The 15532-nt window shown below is 31.1% G+C and overlaps 1 protein-coding gene and 1 long non-coding RNA gene across 3 annotated transcripts in view; both read right to left on the reverse strand.

The window, feature by feature from the left end:
* The window catches only part of LOC145306724 (uncharacterized), a 99567-nt gene that overhangs the window by 28081 nt on the left and 55954 nt on the right, over positions 1 to 15532 (reverse strand). The window lies entirely within an intron of this gene.
* On the reverse strand, positions 13469 to 14708 carry LOC145306727 (uncharacterized). The gene is made up of 2 exons (XR_013875155.1): positions 14608 to 14708; positions 13469 to 13586 (listed from the first exon to the last, which is right to left on the reverse strand). It is a non-coding gene; the product is annotated as an uncharacterized LOC145306727 (long non-coding RNA).

The raw sequence follows: 15532 nt of genomic DNA on the forward strand, positions 1-15532 counted from the left end.
TTAATCCTTTAAAAATTTTGTGCAGTTTAATGATAATATTTATGTAGACATAATATGATTATTGATTACAATATTATTAATGCTGTTATGTGAGCAATAAAACTTTTATTTAGTTTATAAAGTTGGCATAAACTATATTTAAATTTTACACATAAACATTATGTTTCCAATGTAAATGGGCAAGCAACATAGCAAAGTATTACTGAGTAGAGAGATAGATAGAGAGAGACAGACAGACAGAAAGATAGAGAGAGAGAGAGAGAGAGAGAGAGAGAGAGAGAGAGAGAGAGAGAGAGAGAGAGATAAAGTTGAAAGGAAAATTTATGTATTTGTGCATAAGATTGATAAATAGATAGATAGTTAGATAGAGAGATATATATAGATAGATAAATAGATAGATAGTTAGAAACAGAGTTGTTGAGGCCATTCCTATATACTTTTTGGTAGATTGGTCTGTTTGAATTTCAGCTTGGTAGACTAAAGAATCAGTTAAGCATTTTCCGTCCAGTGGATAAGTTGTGCCTCTCCTACAGTTACAACCAGCTTCAGTTGTATGCTTTGTTAGTCCAAGAACTTTCTTATAATGGCTTGTGATTACGCTGGCCATATTAGGCATACAACTGTAGGAGATTTTGATGGTGTTTCGGTTGTAATATTTTTTAAAGACTCTGTTGTTTGAAAAGTGTTTGTCTACCAGGCGTAAGAACTCCTTTCCAATATTTGTGGACACAGCTGTATTGTAAGGAATATTACACCATATAACTTTTCTTGTTCTGGTGCGGTTTTGTTGACTATTTTGTTGCCTATCATTATTTTGAAAAATTAACTTATTTTTATAACCTGATGATTCTAGGGCTTCTTGGTAGATATGTTTTGGTGGTTGTTACTTGACAGATTACTAAGTCTCTTCTCTACAATACAGGGAAGATCTTGTTTAATGTTAGGTGGATGACACGATCTAATGTTGATATAATTTGGTTTGTTGTTGTCTTTTCTAAAAGGTTTGTATTCTTCAGATTCTAGGTTTAAGTTAACATCTAAAAAGTTTGTAGTTTTGATGTTCATATTGACTGTTATTTTCAAGTTCTCATTTGAAAAGATTTTTATTACTTCTTTTCTTATTCTGTCCATTTATGGTCCAGAAGCTGATAAAACCGCCAATCCATCATCTCTGTACAGTCCAACCTTCAAACTTTGATATATTCTAGTACATGTCCCTAATAGTATCTGTATACATTTTTAGCTCTATATCTCAACTTTGAAGTGTTTAGCATCCATTCTTGCAAAAGGTTGATTATTTAAGCATAAGAAAAATGTGCTAAAACCATTTTTAGATGTTGACACCCAAGTTTTGAATTTTAGATTTTACTGTACTTTTTAAATAAAAACTGAAATATTTTTTTGTTGTTCTATTAATTGCCTTAAAAAACGAAGAAAATAAGCCATTAATCATTAAATTCTGATAACTATAAGTGGGGTAAAATTGCTTTCAAAAAAGTTCTCATAAAAAAAACACACTGTATATTGATAGATAGAACAAACTGTAACTAAAGATATACAAATATAGTATAATAAAATTATGTAACTAACCATCCATATTTTTATGGTTGACATCAGCTCCATGATCTAGAAGTAGTCTGACTGTTTCTGTGCTTCCATACCATGTTGCCTGCATAAGACTTGTCTCACCTAAATGTAATATATTAGTTACATTATATATTCTTTAGTTAAGAGTACAGCTATAGATATACAGAGAGATGTTGCAGAGATAGTTATAGATATATAGATAGATAGATTGAATATACTAACTAAACAATATATAAATAGTATAATAATATTATGTAACTAACCAGTATAATCTTCATGGTTGACATTGGCTCCATGTTCTAGAAGTATTCTGACTGTTTCCGTTTCTCCAAACTGTGCCGCCTTCATAAGACTGGTCCTTCCTAGATATAAATATATTATATACTTTATATATTCTTTAGTTCAGAGTACAGTTATAGATATAGAGAGATGTGTACAGATAGAAATATAGATAGATAAATGGATATATAAATAGTTAGCTAGAATGTACGAAAGATACATTACATAGTAAACTAATATTATATAACTAACCATCATTATCTTTAAAGTTGACATCAGCTCCATGATCTAGAAGTATTCTGACTGTTTCTGTGTATCCTTGCCCTGCTGCATACATAAGACTTGTCCTTCCTAAATACAAATATATTAGTTACATTAGCTCAGAGTAGAATTATAGATATACAGAAATAGATAGAAGAATATTCTAAAGATACACTAAATGATATAATAATATTATGTAACTAACCATCATTAGCTTTATAGTTGACATCGGCTCCATGTTTTAGAAGTAGTCTGACTGTTTCTGTGTATCCATACCATGATGCAACTTTCATAAGACTTGTCCGTCCTAGATATAAATATATTAGTTAATTATATATTCTTTAGTTCAGAGTACAGCTATAGATATACTGAGAGAGGTATACAGAAATTGATAGATAGATAGAATATACTAAATATACAATATATAAATATAGTTTAATAATATATGTAACTAACCACCATTATCTTTATTGTTGACATCGGCTCCATATTCTAGAAGTATTTTGACTGTTTCTGTGTTTCCATTCTCTGCTGCAACCATAAGACTTGTGTAACCTAGATATAAATATATTATATACATTATATTTTATAGTAAAACAACGTTTTTTACTTCAATTTTATTTATCTTTAACTTAAAGTTTCATGCTTTCGCAATCTTCAGAAAGATACATTATATATTCTTTAGTTCAGATTACATTTATAGATATACAGAGGGAGATATACAGAAATAGAGAGATAGATAAATGAATATATAGATAGTTAGATAGAATATACTAAAGATACATTACATAATTATAGTATAATACTATTATGTAACTAACCATCATTATTTTTATGGTTGACATCAGCTTCATGTTCTAAAAGTATTCTGACTACTTCTGTCTTTCCATTCCTGACTGCAATCATAAGACTTGTCCATCCTAAATATGAATATATTAGTTACATTATAAATTATTTAGTTTAGAGTACAGTTATAATATACAAAGAGAGGTATACAAAAATAAATATCTATAATACAAAGTAGCTTGATGTCTGTCCATCTGTCTGTCCGTCTGAAGCTTAAGATCTCAGTAACCGCTGAACCGATTGGGCTCTACTCTTCAGGGATGTACACCCAAGAATAATAAATCTAATCTAATCTAATTATACCTACTGTTCCGGTGATGATTTTAAGCTATTTTCCTGGGGGGTGGGACACCCCCAACCCCCCCCCCAAAAAAACAACCCACAAAAAAATTTTTTTAAATTTTTTTTTGTAAAATCTCAGTAACTTCTGAACAAATTGGGCTCTACTCCTCTGGGAATATACCTACTGGTCCTCCGGTGGTTTAAGACACCCCAACCCCCCCAAAAATAAAAAATCCCCATTTCCAAATCTTTAATTTATTTTTTATTTTTGTAAACAAAAACCAGTAATTGGGTTGGGAACTTCACAGCACCATTGGGCGAAGCCCCCATAAACTACCCCCCCCCCCCAAAAAAAAAAATTTACCAAAAAAAATTTTTGGGCTTTTTGTAACTTTTAAAAATTGACATCTTTAAAAAGTTTTCGCAATTATAGGTATTAAATATAAATAAAATTTACAGAGGAGACTTTTCAATTTTTGTGTAAACAGTGAACAACCTGGGTTTAATTTTTATGAATTGAAATTTTTTTGCATACGACGCACAACCTGGGTTTAATTTTACCAAAGAGTAATTCCGCAAAGAATAACTTTTTTGAAAATATAACTATAAAATTATTTTGGAGGGTTGACTTTCCATTACCTCATGGGGCGAAGCCCCTAGAGGCTAGAGGCGAAGCCAATAGTATGTATATAGTTAGATAGATAGAATATACTAAAGCTACAATATATAAATTTGTATGACCTATAATTAAAAAAGTATGGATGTGTAAATGCCAGAGTCAGATGTATTTTGACATATGTATAAAAATATTGATGTATTTTTGCCAGTGTTGGATGTATTTATGGCATGAGAATAGATTTTACTGTCATTTATACAGTCAAAATTTAGTTTGTCATAAATACATCCATTGCACTGGCGAAAACACATCCACTGTAAATTTGCTGGATGTGTAAATGGCGGTCCCCCTACATAAGTATAGTAAAATAATATTATGTAACTAACCATCATTAACTTTATGGTTGACATTGGCTCCATGTTCTAGAAGTAGTCTGACTGTTTCTGTATATCCATTATCTGCTGAAGCCATAAGACTTGTCCATCCTAGATATAAATATATTAGTTACTATATATAACTATATAACTATATATAATAACTATAGTTATTATATATTCTTTAGTTCAGAGTGTAGTTATAGATATACAGAGAGACATTAATGAGAGATAGATAGATAGAAAATACTAAAGATACATTATATAATTATAGTAAAATAATATTATGTAACTGACCATAATCAGTTTTAAAATTGACATAGGATATAGAATATACTAGAAATACAAAATACTAACCAGAATTATCTTTATGGTTGACATTGGCTCCATGTTCTAGAAGTATCCTCACCATTTCTGTGTTTCCATTCTTTGCTGCCAACATAAGACTTGTCCTTTCTAGATGTAAATATATTAGTTACATTATATACTACAGTTTAGATTACAGTTATAGATATACAGAGAGAGGTGTACAGAAATAGATAGATATATAGATAAATGAATATTTATTATACAGATGGAAAGAATATACTAAAATAATTTTTTGTAACTAGACAAATAGATAGGTACAGATAGATGCTTACTCCAGACAATATAAGAACTTGTTTTGTAGGCCATCAAAAAAATCTGATATAAATTTTATGTGTATTTGGATCAAGCTATACTTAAACAATAAACAAAAAAGACCAATATCATGCTTATTTTTACTAAATATATTGCTTACTAGCTCATACTTGGAGATGCGATCCCCAAATTTCAAAATTCTTTGAACGTACGAACAAGACTATCACAGAAATGCTTCGCATCTAGTCCACTTACCTATGTTTACTATAAATTTTACACCATATAAAACTTGGATCTAAATATTTGATTGACATGCCATGGTAATTATCGCGCATAACTCAGGCACGAGGTACAATTACTCTAGCTAGACCTAAGGCACTTTTTATATGTTTTTATGAATTTATTAGCCTATCCTTACCAATATAATACCTTATATGGGTAACGCTAGCCTAATCATGGTAAACTGTATGTGATTGAATATTGTTATATGCTTATTAAAACATTATGTTTATTGTTAAAGTAACCATGTAACCATCTTGTACTAGTACGTATGCCTACAACCATAGTTTGATTTATGTCACAAGTTTAACATACAAACACTTTATTAAACAGACAAGGGCTTAGATCCTTATTAATAGTTGTTGTTATAACTTGCACTTCTTAAAATATCTTGGTTATTCATTGACTCTCAAACCATCAAGTTCTTCTGGCTTAAAGGTAATGACTTAGTTGTTTGGCATGCATTGTAGTTTAAATTTAGGTCCCTCAGTACTTAGCATGAATTGAGCTTGGGTCTTATGTTAGAGATCTAACACTTAGCACAATTCAATGCTTTGGACTTAGGGCATTTACTGTCCTACTCTACTTATGTGTATTATCACTTATCCTGTAAATATACTTTATAAAACCATCTTCCTTTTTAAGTGCTTAATATACTTATATGATATAGATCGAACACCATAACCAGCCATTTATTCTTAGTTTAAAGCAATATAATACTTCGCGTGGGTCTTTGTTGAGCTACCACAGGCTCAACCAAATTTGTATTATACTTGTGGGAGTAAAGGGAAAAGCATTCTAAACTGACGAACCGGCGATGAGAATGTCTATGTGTATTGCAGTAAAAGTAGGAATTTTAGTAGTACTCATAGAAGAGCGATCTCCATACCATAATCTTGGACAAGCGCCCCATTTGCACTACCATACTCAAGTTCATAAATAAATAGAGAAGTATATAGTTAGATAGGTAATAAATAGATAAGAAATTTTGAGAAAATAGTGAAATAAATAAATAACTAGATAGATAAATAAATAGATAAATTGATAAATAAATAGTTGGATAAATAAATAGATAAGTAGATAGACAAATAGATATATAAAAGGATAGATAAATAAATAATATATAAATAAATGGATAACTAGTTAGATTAATAAATAGATATATAAATATATAGTTAGATAGGTAATAAATAGATAAGTAATTTTGAGAAAATAGATAAATAAATGGATAACTAGATAGATAAATAAATAGATAAATAGATAGATAAATAGATAGACAAATGGATAGATAAAAAGATATATAAATAGATAGATAAATAAATGGATAAATGGGATAAATTACCCAGGTCAGATATAGACCCTATACTATCCAAGGTTTATAAGTTTTGTCTCCACTCTCTACTTGCTGGACAATAGTGCCTCCTCCATTTTGTGTTCGCCACCACCCAATTTAACCATCTTTTGTTGCCATCGTCGCCTTGATCACTGCTACTCCGCTATTCATTGCTGGTACACCGCACTATGTCACTCACACAACACCTCCATCTAGATTCTGAACAAATAGGAGGGGAGCATGTATTAAAAAGCGATGAATAGCGGAGTAGAAGCAATGAAAGGCGATGACGACAGCAAAAATAGCAGCTAAAACCCACTAAAGGAGCACAAATTAATTGGCAGGAGGATTCACTTAAATTTGGTCAAAAATTTCAAAGGGCTTCAATCGCGATGCCAAAAAAACAAAAATGCCTAAAATTGAACAGAGAATAATAGTTTCAGGTTAGATTTTCAAAAATCTAAATTTAATTTTCTTGTGGAGAGTCCTTTTAAGCAGCGTTGCCCCAAAAACAACTATACCCTAAAGTTCATAATATATTAAAATTTGTCCAATTGTTGCTGCTTTACCCTTTTTATTTAACAAGCTTTGTCTTTCATAAATAAAACTATCAACAACAATGAAAATTACGGTACTTATAATGCTAACAACTTCTTAAAAACTGGTTTGAAGCAACTATAGTGAAATAGGATTAAATAATTCATTCACTTGTTGGTTGTACATATTACCAGATTTCAAGCAACTACCACATTTTCACAAAAGAGTTTTAAAGTTACTAAAGTTTTGTCATTTCAATTTCAGAATTTGTTGATTTTTATTATTAATTAGTTGACAAAAGACATAGGTTGACCTAAAGAAGCTTTAGGTTGACTGATTTTATAAAGGCATTTGTTAGTTGTACTTGTTTAGGTTGACCTACAGAATAAATCAGTCGACCTCTAAAACTTGTTGGTGAACTGGGCACTAGTCTCTAACATTAAGGGGCTTCAGGGGAAAGGGAAATTACCCAACTTTATAAAAATCTTTTTAAAAAATGTTAAGAAGAAACTGAAAATAGAGAAAAACAAAAACAATATAATAATAGTTTGACCATTTTCTATATTTCTTGAAGATTAAAGCTTAATTTAATCTTTAATCAGCAGTTACCAAGATCTTAATCTTCTTACATACAGACTGATGAACAGGCATTAATCTACTTGTCATGTAAATAACCTTTTTTATCTTCTTGGTTTACATCTTCTCCATGTTCTAATAGAATCTTCACAATATCCATGTTTCCATTCTGTGCTGCAGCAATAAGACTTGTCATTCCTAGATATAAATATACTGCATATCTACAATGTAAAGTAGTAAGCTTTTTTGTCTAAAGCAAAGGATCTCGCTAACCACTAAACCTATATGGTTTTCCTTTACAGTGAAGCTTCCCATAGGTCCAGGGAAGGTTTTCAACTATTTCAGTTAGGGTATCTCCACAATTCCATTAGGAAATTAGACCCCCCCCCTTCCTTAAAAAAGATTTTTCTTCTTAAAACTTAAATTGAATATGGGGGTTGTCTACTTTTTTTCCTCAACTATAGTTGCCCCTAGAGACTTCTAGGGGCATCACCACTAATCTACAATATAAAGTAGTAATGTTATTGTTGTCTGAAATTTAAAACTTTTAACAGGTATAATATATCTGAACCATAACATCTAAAAAATTAATAACTACTGCTGCTTCATGACAAAATATAAAAAAAAAACTTCATTTTCATGAAGTGAATGAAGCTTATATAGTTTGGTCAGTTTAAAGTTTAAAATCTCAATAACTACTGAACCGATTGAGTTTTACATTTTAGGGAAGCTTTAATTCTCTGGATGGTTTTAGCGCATCTATTTACTTTCCCTACCACATAAATGCAGAGGTCCTATGTGTAGCTACTATTCCTTTAATAAAAAATAGTAATATTTTTTGTCTGAAGCTTAAGTTCTCAGAAATTGCAGAGGTGAATTCTTAAAAAAACTTTTGCCCCATTAAAATCATTTTCCCTCATTAAAATTTTAATGAGACAAAATTATCCCCTCTAAATTTTTAGTTTGCCTCACTGATTTTAGTGGGGCAAAAGTTTTTTAAGAATTCACCTCAGATCTGAATTTGTTGTACTTTTCAGGGAAGCTTAACAAATAACTTTTGGTTGTTTAGAATATTTTTCTGACCTATTCCACCCTCCCCTAGAGGCAAGGATGAGCCAACTAATATTATATATGTATTCTGTTGTTTAGAGTTTTCCTAAACATACAGGGCATCTAAAAAAAACTGCGTTTTCCGGTTTTGGGAAACAACCAGTAGGAGTATGAAAATAGTTATTTCTTGCATCCTATTATAAACAGTTTTCCGCGGATATAGAATGTACAATTATAAGATTAAAAGTTTTTTCGTCTGGATGAGAACCAGTTCTTATTCACTGAATTCAAATGAATACGAGAATAGTTATTTCTCGCATCGTATTATAAATGGCTTTCCGCGGATATAGAAAGTACAATTATGAGATTAAAACTAGTTTTTTTAGCCCCGAGGTGCCGAAGGCACCGGCTGAAAAAACTGGTTTTAATCTTATGACTGTACATTTCTATATTCGTAGAAAGCTGGATATAATACGATGCTAGACATAGTTTTTTCGTATGGATGAGAACCGGTTCCTATCCACCGGATTCGAATGAATACGAGAAAATTAATTATATATATTTATATTCTCTATAAGAATAAGCATATATTTTATAAAAGGTGATTTTAATATCTCTTAAAACAACAGTTTTTTTTAGAGCTTAAAGAATTAAAAATTTACTGTGTTGCTTTATTCTTGTTGAATTTAGGGCTATACCATTCAATTAAGATCTTCGTTTTACTTGGAAACAACAATATAGCATGCTTCACGAAATATTCTAATAATTACATTTAAAATTAATTTAATAATGCTTTTTAGTAGCGAAGCTACTCTATAATTCACTTTGTCCGTCCGTCAGTCAGTCCATCAGTCCGTCAGTCAGTCCGTAACGCTATGGGGGAAATTGGATTTACTCAGCTCCTATAAAAGATAGAATTCTGAAAGTTTTTGACAGCATTCCCATCATTAAGGAGCACAATTAACTATAAAACATCACTGGCGGTCGGACGGCTTTTTAGCAGGTTTTAGGCTATTTTAAAATTTTCCACATTTTCCCCCATATCTTTGGTGTTTATGGTCCTATTTTCAAAATTTTTTCAGTTAAAGATATCAAAATTAAATTTTCCGTCGTTTGGAGAAAACAACAATAACGGTCAGACTGCCTTTTTGCAGGTTTTTAGCTATTTTTACATTTTTTATATTTTCCACAATATCTTTGGTGTTTATGAACCGATTTTCAAATTTTTTTCAGTTATAGATATCAAAATCAAATTTCCCGTCGTTTAAAGAAAACAACAATAATGGTCAGACTGCCTTTTTGCAGGGTTTTGGCTATTTTTAAATTTTTAATTTTTCCCCATATCTTTGGTGTTTATGATCCGATTTTCAAAATTTTTTCTGTTTTAGATATCAAAATTAAATTTCCCGTTGTTTGAAGAAAACAACCTTGACGGTCATTCCCATCCACGAAATTTTGTGCTTCGCTACTTATGGATGTTGTCATCCTTGTTTAAAGAACAAATAACCAATTTTATTTTTGCTTCAATAATTATTCAAATATAAAAGTATTAAAAAAAACTCATGTATGTTCATCGCTCCTCCCCTCAAATTTTCTAATCTCTTTTGATTGACACAAGACTAAAGAACTCATAATTAAGTAAATAAAAGAGCAATTTTAGAGACAATTTTAGATTAAGATAAATTGCTTTTTTTTTAAGATAACGAAATGCCCCCCAACAACAGCTGAAAAACATCTATAGGATTCGTGATTTTTTTTCAGAATTACTTACATTATTGGTATTAGCTGCAGAATTCCCCTGTTAAAAGAAAATATGACCATGTCCTTATCAACCAAAAAAAATGATTCTGCTTGAATTAACAGCGTAGATTCTTAAATCAAAAACTCGAAAAACATTTTCTATAATAATTTTCTGTTTTAATTTTAATATATAAATCAGAAAAAAATATTAGTCAGTACGTCAATGTAAATGTTAAATGAAACTTTTAACTATAATTCTTTGTTGTTTTAAATTTGGATAAGTGAGTTTATGCAATATACCTTTTTCTAAAATTCCTTTTATAACAAGTGTGAAAAGCACAAAAAATGGATTTGAAACAAAAAATATATCATTTCACACTAGAAAGATTAAAAGTTACTTTCTCAAACTTTAGCTATAAAAATAATCATTATTAATTGACGTAAAAACTTTCTTTCTCTATTCTGGCGTGGAAATGTAAAGAGAACAAGCAAAAATTCTGGATAGATAGATATTTCATAAATAAATTGGGATGTAGATAGATTTTTTTTAATATGAAAAAATTAAGATTTTAATTAAGTTTAAGAATATCATAACTAACCAAATGATTTTTCTGTATGCTTGACATTAGCTCCATGTTCTAGAAGTATTATTACTGTATCTGTGTGTCCATTCCATGCTGCATATATAAGACTGGTCCGTCCTAGATATAAATATAAGAAATACATAGTAGATATATGGGAGAGTTATATTATATATAAAATGAGTATACATGTTTACTTTAGCCTATAGGTTGATGGTCTCCCCCTCCCCCCTCACTCTGAGGAGTAAAATCCGGTTGTTTAAGTAGTTACCAAGATCTTAAGCTTCAGACAAACAGACATACAGATCTACATTGTTTAACTTTGTATTCATTATACATAGATATTATCCTGTAGAATTGGCATACCTGCTTACTTTTAGGAGTTTTGCCAACCCTGAGTCACACTAGAGATGTTAAAAATGGTACCCACTGCTGAAATGTCTGGCACTGACACCAATAAACAGGCGCAACTAATTACCATGATCTGGAGCTCCAGACAATGGGTTGTGCAATCAAAGGGTTGGTTATCTGTTTAAATGTTGCTTAACAATATATATCTATGCGCATTAGAACATTATATGTTATTAGAAGGGGATGATAATATGGCTTTAATAGATGATCACAAGAAATTGAATAAGAATCCCACCCCAATAAGGTATATCACTTAATTTTCTTAACCTTAAAAATACATACCCTCAAACTTCTTTTTAAATTAGACAATTTTTGAACAGGAGAAAAAATTCCAACAAAAGTGGCCATGGTGCTGATCAAGGTGCCACAAATATTTGGAATAGATCCTGGTACATAATACAAAAATTATTCTATCTATCTATTTATCTGTTTGATGTCTATCTGGCTGATTTGCAATGCCAGGTATCAGGTGTAGCCAATATCCGGCATTAGAAATAAGCCAGATATCTGGTATCTGGCAAAAAAAGTATCCGGCACAACACTAGTAAATATAAACTAGTTGGATAGATAAATAGATTAAAGAATAGGAAGAAACTATAAAAATTGATAAAATTTAAAGGTATGTATGGACAGTTAAATAAAGGATAGGTAGATAAAATAAACATACCAAGATTATCTTTCTTATCAATAAGAGATAATCTATCAAGAAGAAGCTGTACTACAGAAGTATGACCACTCTGACTTGCCCAGTGGAGACTTGTTTTTCCTAAATATTTGAATGTGTAACATAATTTCGCATATTCACTCAAACCAATTGGTATCCGGTGGATTAGAACTGGTTCTTGTCCATACAAAAAAACTATGTCTAGCATTGTATTATATCCAGTTTGCTATGAATATAAAAGTTTACAATCATAAGATTAAAAGCAGTTTTTTACCCCATGCCTGCAGTATCTTGTGGCTAAAAAATGGGTTTTAATCTTATAATTGTACATTTTATATCCACGGAAAACTGTTTAAATAAGATGCGAGAAATAACTATTCTATAACATTTTAAGGAATTCAAAATATATTTATGGTACGACTTTGAAAGTGGTTGATATTTGCTGGATTATAATCAGTTCTCATCCATATTGAAAGATTATGTGTAGCATTACAGACTATTTTCCATGATTATAAAAAAAATCTTAAACTTATTTTCATTTTTGTTAGCCCAGTCCTTCATTTTATATTTGCGAAAAAGCTGTCTATAACAGGATGCAATGAATAACTATTATATTATTGATAAAACTATATATTATAAGTTTCACATTTAAGATTGCTATCGATCATTCTTTTTTGAAGAAAAACTATTCTTTATATAGGGCCAAGTGAGAAATATGGCAGATTTCTTTTTTTGGGTATAGTCCCTTTTGTGGCAACGCACCTTAAGGGGCAATTCTTTGTACTTTTCACAGTTGCTTTTCTCCTATTTCTGAGCTCTAACCCTGTGGGGATAATTGCCTAACCCAATAAAACCTAACCTAACCTAAAATGAAAAATAAAAAGCCATTTCAAAAATACAACGAATCGCACCTTAAAGGAACTTTCCCTTTTTTTTAGATGATTTCACAATCTTCCAGACAATAGGTTCCAGCCATTCACCAGATCTTAGTGCACACAAAGAAGACAATAAGAACAGAGGATTGTAACAATTAATTTTCTAGCATTCCTGTATTTAATAATAGAGGTTGCACCCCTAGCATTTAGATGACTACATTCAAAGGTTTAGAGTAAAAAACATCCAATTTAATTTGATAAAAAAATAGCCTAAAACCATCTTGGTGAAACATAAGTAAAGCTTCCCTAAAGTGGTGAGCAAATTTGAAAACCAAAAAAAATTTGAGAGAGTAGTATTTTTTTCCATGGGTTATTTCTCTTGGCAGGGTAGTGGTAACCTTCCAAAAAAATAGTTATAAACGTTTCTAAACCTGTGCAAAACTTAACTGTAGAGGAGAACCATATTAGTTCATTAGTTAGCAAGATCCTCTGGTATAACACATAGACATACAGACAGACATATATCCTGTTACTTTAAATAAGAAAGTATGTAAAACCTCTGGGATCTGTAGCATTAACATCTGCTCCATACTGTAAGAAGAGCTTGATTAATTCCTTTGTATTATTTACTTCAATTTCACAAATTATACTTGTCAGGTTCACATCTTCAAAAACTAAAGATAATAATTATGGAATATGAAAATGGCAATAGATGAATAGTCTTTTTTGTGACAATGCCTCTTAATGGGCATTTATTTGTATTTTCGCAGAAGCTTTTGAGAGGTACTGTACCCGATGATTTTAAACAAAACAAAAGAAAATGAACACAGTAATTGGTATTATCCTCAAAAAATTTTTTTTCAATTTTGAAAATTTGGGTACCATCCCCCCCTCCCCAATAACGAACAACTCTGGCCGCAGCGCTCAGCTCCATAGTCTGCCTAGCCACAGCGCTCGGCCCCCTAGCCTGCCTAGCCACAGCGCTCTGCCCCCTTTCTTGCCTAGCCGCAGCACTCGGCCCCCTTACCTGCCTATCTGCAGCACTCGGCCCCCTTACCTGCCTATCCGCAGTGCTCGGCCCCCTTGCCTACCTCAAATTTTCAAAATTGAAAAAAATTTTCCTAAGAAGAAAACGCCCAGTAATTGATTATGGCTTTTTTATATTATGTTTGAAATTTAGCTAACTCATATGGTCAGGAAGAGGGGGCAAATGAACCCCTTAGATGTTTTTTCTATCCCATTTTTGTGCGTAAAAGATTTGGGGTATAACTTACTGACTATTTTTATTTGGTGATTAAAAAGGGTGAAGGAAGCAAAATATGACCTTGACTGACATATAAGGGCAAACAGAGAACATGAACAATTACTATCCCCTAGCTCTAATAGGAGCTAGGATAACAGGAGGAGGGTATTCAATGCATCTCCTCCCCCTCCCACTAAAAGGTTCTAGAAGATGTCCTAACTTCTAGGGGTTAGCATTAATCTATATAATTTTTATAATTAAGATCTACAGTGAAAAGCTTTTAGTAGAAAAATGGATAAATGATTCAGGCTTCATTTGATTATTGAAACCCTTTAATTGCATACCCCTTGATGGTCCAGCAATTATCCATAACATCCCCCCTGCCCCCCAATCGTTAATTGTTAATTGTCAAGTTTGTTTTTAAAAAATTGAGAAATAATGAATAAATTTACCAGACAAACTGTTCTCTTGTATTTTTGCTCTAGGCTCCAGAAAATTGTTAACAAGGTCAGTAGAAACATTTCCATTACATACAGCTTTTCTTATTTCTAAACAATTTTTTAAAATTTGTAATTAAATAGAAGAAACCTTTTTAAGAAAATATATGTATGAAAATGTACACTGTACACTTGATTTTTTTCAGCTTAACATAGATTAATCTCAGCTAATACCAACAACGAAATTAATTTGAAAAAAAAATCACAAAACCCATTTGTGTTTTCAGCTGTTGCTAACAAATCAATATGTTTTAAATGGACGTACTGACATTCTGATAATGTTTATAGAGTTGCTATGCTTTTAGAATCATACCAAACTACTACAGGAATCACCATGCAAAGTTTGAGATAAATTTTAACATACCTTAATTAACCAACAAAAAAAAATTCGGTTCTGGATGGATGGATGGACTGACATACTGACTCTAATTATAGAAAAGGTTCGCTTTTAAAAAGAACGCATGTACATTTGAATAAAATTCATAATTGCCAATTCATTTGACATTTGATTCTATGTCGATTGGAAATAATGTTATAGGGAGGGGACATTGCCTTAATTAACAAAAAAAAGCTTTCCATTCTGGATGGTTTGACGGACTGATGGGATGACCCTAATTGTATAAAAAAGCTTCACTTTTTAAATTAACATTTCTTATAGACATTTCTATTTATAGCTTGGGTTGTATAAAATTGCTTACCTGGATCCATATTATTATATCTGCTACCGTTTTCCTCTTCTTCAATGTCTAAATAAAAGATGTAACCAAAATTTATCAGAATTTTTTATTCTGTCAATTTTGGTTGGGCAGAATACTTTTTGGCCGGATATCAGATATCCGGCTTATTTCTTATAATCCAGCAAATTACCAGATATCCTGCC

The sequence above is a fragment of the Acartia tonsa genome, chromosome 15 (genome assembly GCF_053477335.1).
Source record: "Acartia tonsa isolate MP-2025a chromosome 15, ASM5347733v1, whole genome shotgun sequence".
Classification (NCBI taxonomy): domain Eukaryota; kingdom Metazoa; phylum Arthropoda; class Copepoda; order Calanoida; family Acartiidae; genus Acartia; species Acartia tonsa.